This window comes from Lissotriton vulgaris, chromosome 9 (assembly GCF_964263255.1).
Source record: "Lissotriton vulgaris chromosome 9, aLisVul1.2, whole genome shotgun sequence".
Classification (NCBI taxonomy): Eukaryota; Metazoa; Chordata; class Amphibia; order Caudata; family Salamandridae; genus Lissotriton; species Lissotriton vulgaris.
In genome coordinates this window covers 1,039,732,335-1,039,745,106 of record NC_141697.1, presented here as the reverse complement: position 1 = coordinate 1,039,745,106, position 12,772 = coordinate 1,039,732,335, and the positions used below count along the sequence as shown (strand labels likewise).

At 44.2% G+C, this 12,772-nt stretch overlaps 1 protein-coding gene across 2 annotated transcripts in view; it reads left to right on the top strand.

Annotated features, from left to right (window-relative positions):
- Positions 1-12,772, top strand: part of ATG7 (autophagy related 7) — a 1,270,091-nt gene that overhangs the window by 1,248,768 nt on the left and 8,551 nt on the right. The gene's annotated exons all lie outside the window — the stretch shown is intronic.

Here is a 12,772-nt window from a genome sequence, read left to right as displayed (position 1 = left end):
TAGAACCAATCTGGCTGGAAATGGTAATCTAGGGAGAGAGCACTTGGCTCAGATGATCGCCTGAGTATTATCAGACACCCACCATATAACAGGCAGTCAAGGATGCAAAGTGGACTTCTTCCCACAAATCTTAGTGAATGATCAACACACACCCTCTGATATCTCATCCACACCACCCGATTACTATAGGGATGAGGAGACCAACACTCATTTGCCACAGCTTCCTCCAGCATGAGCCCCCAACCCACTGCACTTGTATTGGTCATGAGCATCTTGAGAAGAGGATGAGCGAAGGAAAGACCAGCAGAGAGATTTGTGTCCACCAGTCACCAATCCACAGCCTTCTGAAGGTGAGACATCAAAGGCACCATGGCGTTCATTTCCTGGCTTGCAAGATCCCAGTAGGACATGGGATAATAAAACAAGGGCAGTTGGTGTAAAATTGATACTTGTATAGCGCACTACTCACCCGCAAGGGTCTCAAGGCGCTTGTACGAATACCGCTGTGGAATCCACCCTGGCTTTCCCTGTGAGGCATCCACTACTGGGCACCCCCAAGGTGGAGGCCAGGCATCCTTAGCGTTGTGGGGGCCGTTGTGGAGATTAAGCAAGCTATTGCCCAGAGTTGCAGAGTGGGACTCCATGATTAGAAAAGGCACCGAGGCGAGAATTATCAGGTCCGTGGAATTTTTGAGCCCAAGACCCGCCGAGGCGGGGAATTGAACCCTGGTCCCGGGCTAGACCTCTGCATCAGGGTCTGCCGCTCTAATCATTGAGCCACACTTCTTGTGTAAACGTGTTAATGTTACAGCCAGGTGCAGGCTGAGATTGAGTCCACGCTGAATGTGGTCAGCCAACTCAGAGAAGGGAATAGCTGCTTCAGGTCAGTGTGGAAACTTGCCCCCAGTAAACAGTCAAACTAAATATGGGAATTGATGAGATGTGTCCCAGTTCAGGAGAAATCTAAAGGCCTGTAGCATGCAGCACACTGTTGAAGTGTCTTCCTGAGGCTCTGAAAAAGAGGATGCACTACTTAGTCAAACAGCTAAGTATGATTTGAACTCCCTCAACCTTTGAGAATACATCATAGGCGCCAAAACCTTTGTGAACACAGTCATCTCCGACAGTGAACTAAAGAAACTTCTGGGAGGAAGGATGTATTGGAATGTGAACATATGTGCCTTTCAGGCCTAGGGTCGACATACATCCTATGGGCTGACGAAAGTAACAAGAGTCTGCATGGGCACCATTATTTAGCCGGAATGAATCCATTCAATCCTTTCAAGTTCAAAATTGCACGCACATTCCCAAAGGCTCAATCATCACGAAGAGAATAGAATAGATGCTGGTACCCTGTTGATGTGGAGGTACCCGCACCACTGCTTCCTTTACGAAGAAAATGGCCACATCTCTCAACAGAACACTCTCCCCCTCCTCCCAATGAAGGCAACTGATTGGCATCATGGAACCTGTGGTCCAGAGATACTGTATCGAACTTGAGCAAGAAGAACTATGGTGGCTGACAATCTTCACCGGATCGGTAAAGTATTTTACAGTTGCAAATACAGTGATAAGGAATCAAAAGTACTCATTTTAAAGCTGGAGATCATGTTGTTAAAGGGTGTGAAGAGCAATCAGGAATCAAGCAGGTTAAATGTGTTTGGTGTGCCTTAACGGCCTTTGGACTTTAGGGGGCAATGCATTCTCTACCTACTCATGCGAAAATTATGACATGATTATATGCACTCTTCTATGTGTGGTGTGTATACGCAAGGGTACAAGTAGGCTCATTTTCTTAACCCTGTATGTATGTAATGTGTAAAGTGCATGCATTAAGCAGGTGTACGTTTAGAAAACATGTAACTTTAGCTGTTGTGTGATCTGTATCCCATTAAGTTGCATCCTATATGCATTGCAGTGTATTGCAATCCATACAGTATATTGCATAGTAGACCTCAACGTGCAGTTAATCTGTGTAGATCGGTCTTTAGTGAAAAAAAAACATGCATTGAACGCATAGGTGTATTTTAACTATGAATCTCACACGCTTTTGAGTGGGACCTACACATTGTATTGCAGTATTTCCTAACACCTTGACTTCAGTTCACGTCTATTAAAGTGATGCAGTTTTTTTTAGAGGAGTGTCAGATTGCAGCGGCAGAATTCAGGCGGTTTTTTATGTAATGTTACTTAGATTTCGCACAATGGAATGAACAGTGTGCTATTTGTTCATATCGAAATTCGACGCCGTATTTTCCCTAGTGACAATGGGTGTTTGGTTTGGTTTGGCAATCCTCCTGGCGCAGTCATAAGGGCATAATTCAGAGCCCTCGTGGTGTATTTTTTTCATCTTCTGTTCCTCAGAACCGTGTATCAGTAGGTCACCATGTGAAATAAGATAGCCTCTTTGAAGTCTGCGGTGGCTTTTTTTAAATAAACAATGTGTTTTCAGATAGAAAGGGGTGTATCCTGATGAAGGAGGATCAGATATTTTATCCTTAAGTTGTGTTCTAGTTTCGTGTGAAAGACTATTTACAACTTTAGGAAAAGTCTTCTTTGAAGACCATTTGCTTCGTTCCGGCGGCTTTCAGAATTCTTTGACACTAATGTGTGTGTGTGTGGCATGCTTGTACTCGGGCTGTTGCTTTAATGAGTGGCATACAAACATAGCACAGCTGTGTTGAGGCTGAAGGCGAGCTTGGAAAATGAGTGGCAGTCAGCTGGTTGGGGAGTAAAGCATATCCACAATTGGTGTACGGAGGGCCCCTCAGCCCCTGCATCTGAACTTGGCTTTGAGACTAGGCCTGGGTGCTGAACTCTGCTCTGTTTGCAGAGTTTTCTGCACTCTGCGGAGAACACCTAGTTCTGAAAAACTCTGCGGAGCAGAGTTTTGTCCTTGCTCCCCATCGTCCAGTTGGCAAGCATGAGCGAGGAAAATCCACTCCCGGCAAGATTTCTCAATGCGGTTGGTCAGATTTCTTACCGCGGGGGACGCGGATGAGAAACCTTCCATTCGCATTAAGAAAGCTGCCGCTCGAGTAGAAAATCTACTCTAGTATCAGAAAAGAAGTACCACCCTCTTGCGCTGGGCATATGGCCATTTGCGCTGATCTAACCCATCAACACGAACAGCGAGACCAAAGGCACTCTGCTGCTTGCGGAACTCCACAAAGCGCGGCAGAGTTTTTTAGTCACTTCCGCTGAACTCTGCCCAGGCCTATTTGAGACCACATTTATAACATGTGTGGGCCTTAAACAGCCCCTAGCATAGCACAGCATCACATATAACATACAATAACATGCTGTTGTGCCATAAGTACATTTTTCAAATTCTTTATGTTGGAATCATGCAGTGGATGATGGCCACAGGCAAGAAGCGTCTTGATCTTCACGAATGATAACAATGACAAAGCATGACATTGTCATAACAATGTCAAAGTATGACATTTTCATTAAATAATTGATTTTGGAAGAAGAGAATTAAAAAAGTCGTATTAACCCGATGGCTTTTTTCAGCTCCTATTACTAGGTCCTGTGACTTTTTCTCCTGTAGGCAGATGAAACTAATGTGATGTAAGAAAAACAATGGGAAATGTATCGAGCGCTGCAAAGCTGTAACGTCCCTAGCTCCATTGTTTGAACTATTACTAGAACTGAACTTTTACACAGTGTCATCAAATGTATAACATATCCATTTGCCACTCCTTCCACCTAACAGTGCCTGCAGGATTGTATGTATACCGGAGGTAACACTCCATAGAAAAATGAATCAATGGACTTAGAAGGACATCAAGTGTGTTGGTCTTTATAATAATAAATAATTGTGTTGTCTCATATGTTAACACGATATTTTAATTCAGTATTGTGGAATATATGCCTTACTATTTAAGTGTATGGGACTCTTGTGGTGATACTATTGATTCCTGTGATCCTCTACCCCTGTAAATGTGTAATTTTGTTAATATCGGGCTTCGGTAGCGGTTGGCCCGAAGAGTGAGCACTTTTCGAATAATTGGACAAACAGAGTGCGCGAGTATAGGCCAAAACCGTTCCTTCTATTGCCTTGTAGAATTTTTCATTTATTAGCAAAGTCATCTACGACATTTGTATGAATGAGTGACATAATGTGAAGGAGAGTTGAAAACATCTTCACTGTCATTGTTTAAAGTACTTTTATTTCCTCCACTTGTCCTCTTTACTGATTAATGATATCCATATGTGAGGAATGTAACAAAGTTGGTTGGCATTGCTTAGGCCGTGGTGGTATGCACAAGATTGGCCATCATATACTCCAAATGGAGATTGTTTTATCAGACCTGGGGTTGGGTTGAGGAAGATGAGATTAAGTTGACAAAGAAAAGGAGAGCCTGGACATTTTCCCATATAGCTATGAGAAATTGGTCCACTCTGTGGGAGTATAACCTTATGCAGAGTCACGACCTGCACTGTAGCCATCATGTGACCGCTTACTTTTATGCCACTTGTTAAAATATGTTGGGACTATTCTGTTTGGGCACTGTTACTATCCTCATGCCTAAACTTCCCTAATTGGGTAACAAATCTCTCGTAGGAGCCAGAAGGCTAAGTTAGTATGGGCGACCATGGCAAACATCGTAACGCTTGTTAAAGAAAGGCAATGAGAAGTGAAGCAGCAATGGGATACCAGTCCCAGTGGGTGTGCCTATTAGGAATCTCAATGCAAGAATGATGGGCCGCAACTTATGTGAAGTACAACCCTTTGGTCTACAATGACCAGTTATTCAACAGCAAAGAAAGCAGAAGAGATAGCATGATCATGCTGGATTAATCCTCGGGTGATATGCCCCAAATATGAAACACTTGTTGCCTGGAGGATTCAGTGAGGCCTCAAATAATCCATTAGATTCTGTGACACCTTTACAAAAAAATTTAATGGACAAATTTTGTATTACAAATTGATTGCACACATTACATTAGTGTGCAAACATTTGGTTTGAATTTATGTATTTCTGTTTGTTTATGGATACTCGCAGGGGTTTGCATGAGGGGCGGGTGATAAATCAATGGGGCATGGAGTATGGAAAGCTAGGGCATATATTGGTTGGAGGTTACCAGTACTGAGGCATTGGAGGGGAGAGTGTATACCCTCCCCTCTCCACTGTGGCCGGGGCACTGTGTGTCTGGATCCGACACAGCGCCGCAAGTTTTAGCGATTGGGAACTCAGGGGGAGTTCTCATTGTGGGCCGTCAGGAGGAAGCCTGCACTGAGACAAAAGTTGACTCCTTGGCCAAGCGCGCCCCCCACCGCCGCCCAGCCCCCCCAGCGAGTTGAAATAGCAACAAGTGAGTCAAGGGAGAAGCCGGAAGTCAGGCAGAGGACGCCTTGTGTGGGCAGGGCCGGCGGGCAGATCAAGTCGGAGCCTCGCAGACTCCATGTGCCTCGGAGGGAGGAGAGCGGCCCAAGAGGAAACGGCGCTCCGAAGCAAGCCAGCTCAGAAGGTTCCCGCCGGCGTCTGGAGAGTCTGTCATCATTTGTCCAGCAGTCCGCAAGGCTGGATATGCTGCAATGCCATTTGGTAGGCGCGTGAGAGGCTGGAGCTCCTGGACGGCCGGAGCAGTCCAGCATTTTCCTCAAACCCAGTGGGCCAGTCAAGTCTGCATATGCAAAAGAGACAATTGATGGAAGGAATGCTGGACAATGCAAACATTCACCCCCAGTCACAAGGATTTGGGTTTAATCCATCATTCTTTTGCTCACCACAGCACCCCAGTTGGACCCAGCCATATGCAAATGAGTCTTGACCCTGTTCCTTGCGGGAATAGTCCAGCTCAAACTGTCAAGCCAGTTCCTCCCTGGACCGGAAACAAGCATCCTGGGACCAGTTTCAGGGCATCACCCTTCATCAGCCAGGCTAGCTTGAATCCAGTGGTGTAGTGAGCACAGGACCCACGTCTGGGCATACCCTTCACACTTAGGGTGATATATGCAAAAGAAACAATTGATGGATGTAATGCTGGACAATGCAAACATTCACCCCCATCTGTCCATCAATTGTTCTTGTGGCATCAGTCAAGTCTGCGTCACCCGACTTACCAGGGTAGCAGTTCCCCGGGAGGTAGCAGGCAGCTGCCGGAGTGACACCTAACCTCAGAGCCCTTACTTTTTGTATTTTTGGTAGCTCAGGATAAACCTCGACGGAGGCTCCCGACCCTTGTTGGAGGAAGGAACCTCCACAAAATTACCATGCATCCCATATGGTGAGCGCAGAAGCGCTGGGACTGCTGATTGGAGATAGAGAGGCTGGTACTTCGGTGCCCTACATGTGTTGAGAGCCAGTGGGCTCTCAGGAATGTATTAGAGGCAGGCATGTTCAGGCCCTGATTACGCTGTGGGGCTACATTGTGGTATATACTGTAAAGTGAGTGATTTATAATATGCCCTGATGTGATTAGGCTTAGGGGTTACATTGCCAAGCTTTGTACCCTACGCATCACTATGGTGATTTTATGGATGGGTGCACTCAGATAAGTGGATACTTTAGTACACTGCTGATGTGGGTTATGTCTAGTATTTTCATGCTACAAATAGCCCTAATGTGATATTTTATGACAGTGGCCAGATTGGCCTAATGATTTATGTATTCCTGTTAAGTCATGACAAGTGCCTGGTGCTACAGTGTTTATATGTGATGGTGTTCTAATGTGTTGTTATGGATAATACAAAGGCCATCTTTATATAACCTTGTGTGAACTTTCTTTTGTGGTGTTCCTAGTGTGTCGCTGCTGTGTGAGTGAGTTGCGCAAACGCTTTACACATTGCCTCTGGGATAAACCTGACTGCTCTGCCAAGCTACTAAGGGGATGAGCAGGGGTTATCTTCAGTGTGTAACTCCCTTGCCCTGACTAGAGTGGTGGTTTCTGCCTGGCTTAGTCGCATGCCCATTTCTAACAGTATCTTTTTTACAAACACTCTGACATGATCAAATGTTAATGTTATGTTATGTTAAAGGGGGTGCTTCTATAGCGCACGGCTACTCCGAGGAGTGTCCCGGCTATCATTCAAAGGGAATGATAGCCTCTCTGTGAATTGAATTGGATGTCTCGATGTAAGGCGGAACTGAGCATCAGGTGCAGAGAAGTTCCAAGCGAAACTACGTGGTGTGAATGCTCTGCTGTTGTGCTCTCCAAAGAACAGAGCTACGGCCCCTCATCCAACCCAGATTAGCCATTCTGCCACTCTGACATATTCCCCCTGTAGGCTGGGGGTCTCCTTTCGGAGCAGGACGCATTGCTGTGACCCACCCAAGATAGAGCCTCCGACCCCATTCTAGTCTAGTGTGAGGCTGTGGTTGCTACATTGCAGTTAGGACTGATGTTGGTTTCCGGTCCTACTCCACCTGGCTTATGAACGCTTTCCTTCATTCTCATTTTATTAAATCGCCAGTCAGTGCCTGCAACTGGACCTGTATTACATACCTTACCTTGAATGGATTTCCATACATTTTTGTTTAAAAAAATACCTTTTCCACGATATATTCTCCCTTCCTATGGCATGGCACACCCTTTGAAGCAGCAGTCCACTTGACTTCCATTCCCCAAGCGCTCAGAAACGGCAACTTGTGGTTCAGGCGCTTTACAACAACTATAAATAAAAATAAATGAATAGATGTATAGTACTTAAATGTGTCTAGTTCAAACTGGCCGTGATGGGACTGCTGTGTTTCAGCATCCCGAGCCTGTCTAGACAGTGATTCACGAACCCCCACCACAGCTTGACGGAGCTCGCACGGGCAGTGCAGGCGTCACAGTTCGTCACGTGTTGGCAAGTGCCTTTTATATTTAGCATTTACCCGTGAAAAATAGCACGTCTTTGGGCGCTTCGGTTCGGCCATTTAATCTTAAAGTCATAACACTCCTGTAATATTGATATGGTGCACCTTGTAGCCCCTTGACCTTGGCATGCAAGAAAGAGAACCACGCATTGGTCCTTGGACTGTTGCTAAGTAGAGTGTAGATTATTCGGTTTGACCTCATCTATAAGTGGAACAGTCAAATAGCAATTTATGTGTTATCTTTCCTTCCATTTATTTCTAAAATGGTGCTGTCGATTATTGTAGAAAACTCAGTAGGACACTCAAATACCTTCTGGAGAACGCACCCCCCTACATATGAAATTCATTTTAAAAGGTAGTTTTTTGGAGGATTGGCCAGGCAGTACACCATTAACAAGAAAGCTCATAAAACGAAACTGATGATAAGGCAGGCACCTTTGAAATTATTACTGTGTTTCCCATCGCAGTTGCAATCTGTATTGCAATGTTGCTGTAATTTGTTTTAAATTAGGTAGGCCTCAGGAAAGGCTGATTAGAATCAGATGTTAAACCGAGCTTGTCTGTCACATGGGCATTATTTATTCTGGATGGTCGTTATCGGGGAAAGGGAGATGTGTTGTGTTTTTGACTTTACTTGTAACACACATTTCATCGGCTTTTGTGGCGTTTCACATCTTAAAGCAATAATCGCCTCTCATTTCACTGTTCTTGTTTCTGGCTGCCCTGTGAGGTCAGCTCTTATAGCATCAGCATTAACTGTCAGGAAATGCCTACCAGGGGGTGATCACTGCGTTGATAAAACGGTAGTTAATGATCCACTTGTGAGAACATGAGGAGCTGTATTCCATTACTGAAATGTTCCCTTAAACTCTGATGCGAAGACTGGACATGTCTGTGTATTTTCTTTGGCAAGTTGTGGCTCTTAATTGCGGCAAGATTAGATCAACTCCTATTATTTTTCTGTGAAATGAAAGGCCTCGTCCCCTTTTCTCAAGTGGGCTCCCCCAACAGTTCAGGAAAGTATAAACATTTTCAAAATATTGCGTACAGGAATCGTGGGAAGAATAATTTGCTTGCCTTTTTGCAATACTAGAAAACTCTTGTCTTATAATCAGAGGTGTAATGCACCCTACTGTAGTGCAGAGAGGCCTCCCAACATCATTCGTGGGGGGTGGGGGCGAGGAGGGGACGTTCAACCTAAAGGCTATAGATATATATGTATTAGTGGAGTCTCCGCGACCCGTCAACACATTATGTAGGGGAGGCCCATCTTGCTTGCAACCATTGGTTACTGCTTAATTTGTAAAAAAAAAAAAAAAAGAAAAAAAGAAAAAAAAACGTACGTTTCACAGCCCTCCTCAGGAAGCCATTGCAGCTTGCATCATCCATTGCCCCTGGAGGCACTGCCAATTACAGGACCAAAATAACTACTAACATCACACTCCAACAGGTGTGACAATTCAGACTATTCCAGGCCCCCAAAGCTATAAGAATGGCCTGGGTTATAGGTCTTAGTCATATTAATTTATATTGAATCCGTAAATAATTGCTGTTGTGCTTATCTCTAAATTAGACAGACACCGCCACTATGTGGCAGACTGTCATCAGTGCCAGTGTTGACAATTAAGTGCTGGTGCCGAGCACTGGAAACCACCTGTTCAAATTAAGCACTGCCATTAGTCATAATACAGACACGGTATGCATTTAGCAGCGTACGCATTGTTACCAGTCAGACCACATCAGTGCAATAGCACAACAAAATCTCTAGCATGTGGGCAGAAATCCACGGATAATGTTGACTGAAAAGCCGATGAAGACACTATGGGTTAAGTTACGTACATTTCAGCAGCATTTGACAATTTTCCTCTGGTTTTAGTAAGTTTTACGAAGCAATATTCTGTAGTGTGAAACAACCTTTACAACGCAACTTTTACACCGCACTACCATTACAACAAAACTTTTACAACGCAACATCGATTACAACACATGCATTTACAACGCAACCATTACATCGCATGACACTACAACACACACCACTACAACGCATGCCATTACAACGCAGTCATTACAACGCATACCATTACAACGCATACCATTACAACACATAGTACCCTTACACTATCCAACACTTACCCTACTGTTGCACCCCCTGGAGTTAGAATAGTAATGTTTACCCCTACACTATCCAACACTTACCCTACTGTTGCACCCCCTGGAGTTATAATAGTAATTTTTACCCCTACACTATCCAATAATTATCTTACATGCAATGTAATGTTATGCGTTGTAATGGTATGCATTGTAAATGTAGTATGCGTTGTAGTGGAATGCGTTGTAAAGGTAGTTTCAAAGAATTCGTTGTAATGGCATGCGTTGTAATGGTATGCGTTGTAATGGATGTTGCGGTGTAAAAATTGCGCTGTAAAGGTAGGTGTTGTAAAAGGATGCGTTGTAACGTCATACATCCTTCTGTAGTGTGTCTTGTACTGAAGAGCATAGCAGCTAGTCCCAAAAAAGTCATTTTTTCCAGTCGTCTGGTTCAAATGTTGGCTTTAGATTGGTTGATATAAAATGGCCTGGCACCAGTACAAAATAGCCCAATAACACTTTTAGCTCAAAAAAATAGAACAGCAGTGTAAACGTCTTTTACACACAAAACCGGTACACTATGGGAAGCAGCAATGCAGCCTTAGCTCATAGACAGTAGAGGTATACCTCAGGGAAAAGAAACAGGAATGTCGGGCAGAGGACCACATTTGAAGTCTGTCGGCAAACCAGATTTCCTCAGTCATCCATCAGAGCATTTCCACTTCCACTGGTGACCAATCTCGTCGGTTGGCCATCTTCTACAGGTCTCTAGAGCCACTCTGCTGATCACCGAGTGTTCCTGTGACTGCTCTTAGTCCTCCTCAGCCAGGCAAGAGATTCAGCATCTCACCCTAAAGCACCCTCTGGTCCTTAACGACATTTGGCTGCAATTCATGTATCCTCAGCCAACTCTGATCTGGCCCTCATAGACCTTCAGCCAATGCTTAAAGACCAAAGTCAATCTTAAGAGATCCCCGGTTAGACCGCAGCTAACTAATAGCAAATCCTCGGTCATGTTCAGAGACCCTCTGAAAACAACTGAAGCACCCTCAGGTGGTCAAGAGACAGTCCACAGCAAACAACCAAGTACTGACAATCAGAAACCCTTACTTGGTACTCCAATCCTCCATTGGCCTCTAGTTATCCTCGGTTGACCTTCTGACCCAACCAGTTGGTGCTCGGTGTCTAAACCCCGCCCCATTCAGGGCACCAATCTTCCTACATACTGGCTTAATCCAACATAAGCCTCTCTTTGCTGACACCAAAAGACCCAAGAAAACCTTAGTTGGCCAGTAGCGATTGTTACCTGAAGTTTGGGAGCCCTTAGATGGCCCACGCTGTCCCTCAGCAAATCGTGAGACCTTCTCTGCTTTAATTTGGAGCATTTTGCCCTAATCTGTCTCTCGCTCTCTCTGCTGCCCCTCACAGATTCTGGAAACATTTTAGTTAGTCCTCAGACCAGTGACTGTAGCCATATGAAGCTTCCTTCCACTCTCCTGTGACATTAAGAGTCCTATAGGCAGCCTCTTCTATCCCAGAGTCTTCTCCGATCCTTCACAACTCCTGTAAGCCTCCATTCAATGTCCAGGGTACTGAGTCCCCCGGAACCTATACTTACTGGGCAGTCAGGAACCTAATTAGTCTGCATCCTATAAGGTACCATCTTTAGTTCCATAACATTCTGAATGGGAAACTGGTATGTCTCTTTACAAAAACCTTTGTTTGATGCCGTACATACACACATCTGAACTTGCTACCACAGTTTTGCAGATTATTAGTAATATTTTAGACATTCTGCACATCTTTCTAGGTAACTTGTAGGGCAGGTGACAGGTTGAAATCCTTGGAAGATAAGCTTGGTGGGTTCAGTCGGTTGCAGAGATTGTTGTGTAAACTGCAGTTCATAAATTTCGATCCTGGGAAATGGCTCAGATGGTTATTCGCATGCTGCAGCCATTTCTATGTGCCCTGTTTAACGTAATAGGGAATCTTTGCATCACTTTGATTCTTAGGACATCATATAATGAATGTCATGTAGTTGGGTAATAATTCTACTAAAGGCTAAACAACTATTCGTTTTGTATTGTGTGCTATGTAAATAATTACAATTGGTATGATTTACACATATGTCTCCATGATACATTATAAAGGATTGAATGGACATGCGATTTTCCTTTCAGAGAATGAAGACAGGATGTAATATATCTACTCTCTTTCGCTTTATTCTTATGGTGTCTATGCACACTTTCTCATAACTTTTTATTTGCAAATCCTTGGAGTTTGTTTTAATGCTTTTCATGGCTCAGTTGATCTCTTATCCATCTCGTCAAAGTCAAGACTGGTGCTGCTGCATCTTTTAACCCCGAATGGCCTTTCAAGTCTGCAGGTGTGAGTGCCCAGTGATTCCGACACCTACTAAAAAGTATTTACGGCGTGCAGTTAATGAGTGGTTGGGACTCTCCTGTGTGCCTTCAATCTCTGATCTGTTTTGGAGATGGAAGCATAGCCTGTTCCACAAAGGCACAGGGACAAGGCATTGCATGACACCCAGCATGGCCTTTGTACCATGAGTATGCGGACTTTCCCACCAAGGAGAATTAAACCACACAAGTTGAAGACTGCCTTGGAAAAAGCTTTTTTTAATTTTATTTAAATGGAAAGGAGCCCTGCCTTCACTTCATTTAAGCATTCGCTAGAATACTTTATAAGATCATTTATAGCAAGCACACAATATCTACAGTCGACCGGAAACCAAGAACCCTGCTATCCCAACTCAGTCCTGTTAGTGCTGTAAGGCAATTTTAATAGCAGAAATAGTCTTTCCATATTTTAAATGACATAATGAGAAAAACTATTCTCCAGAACAGTGTTTC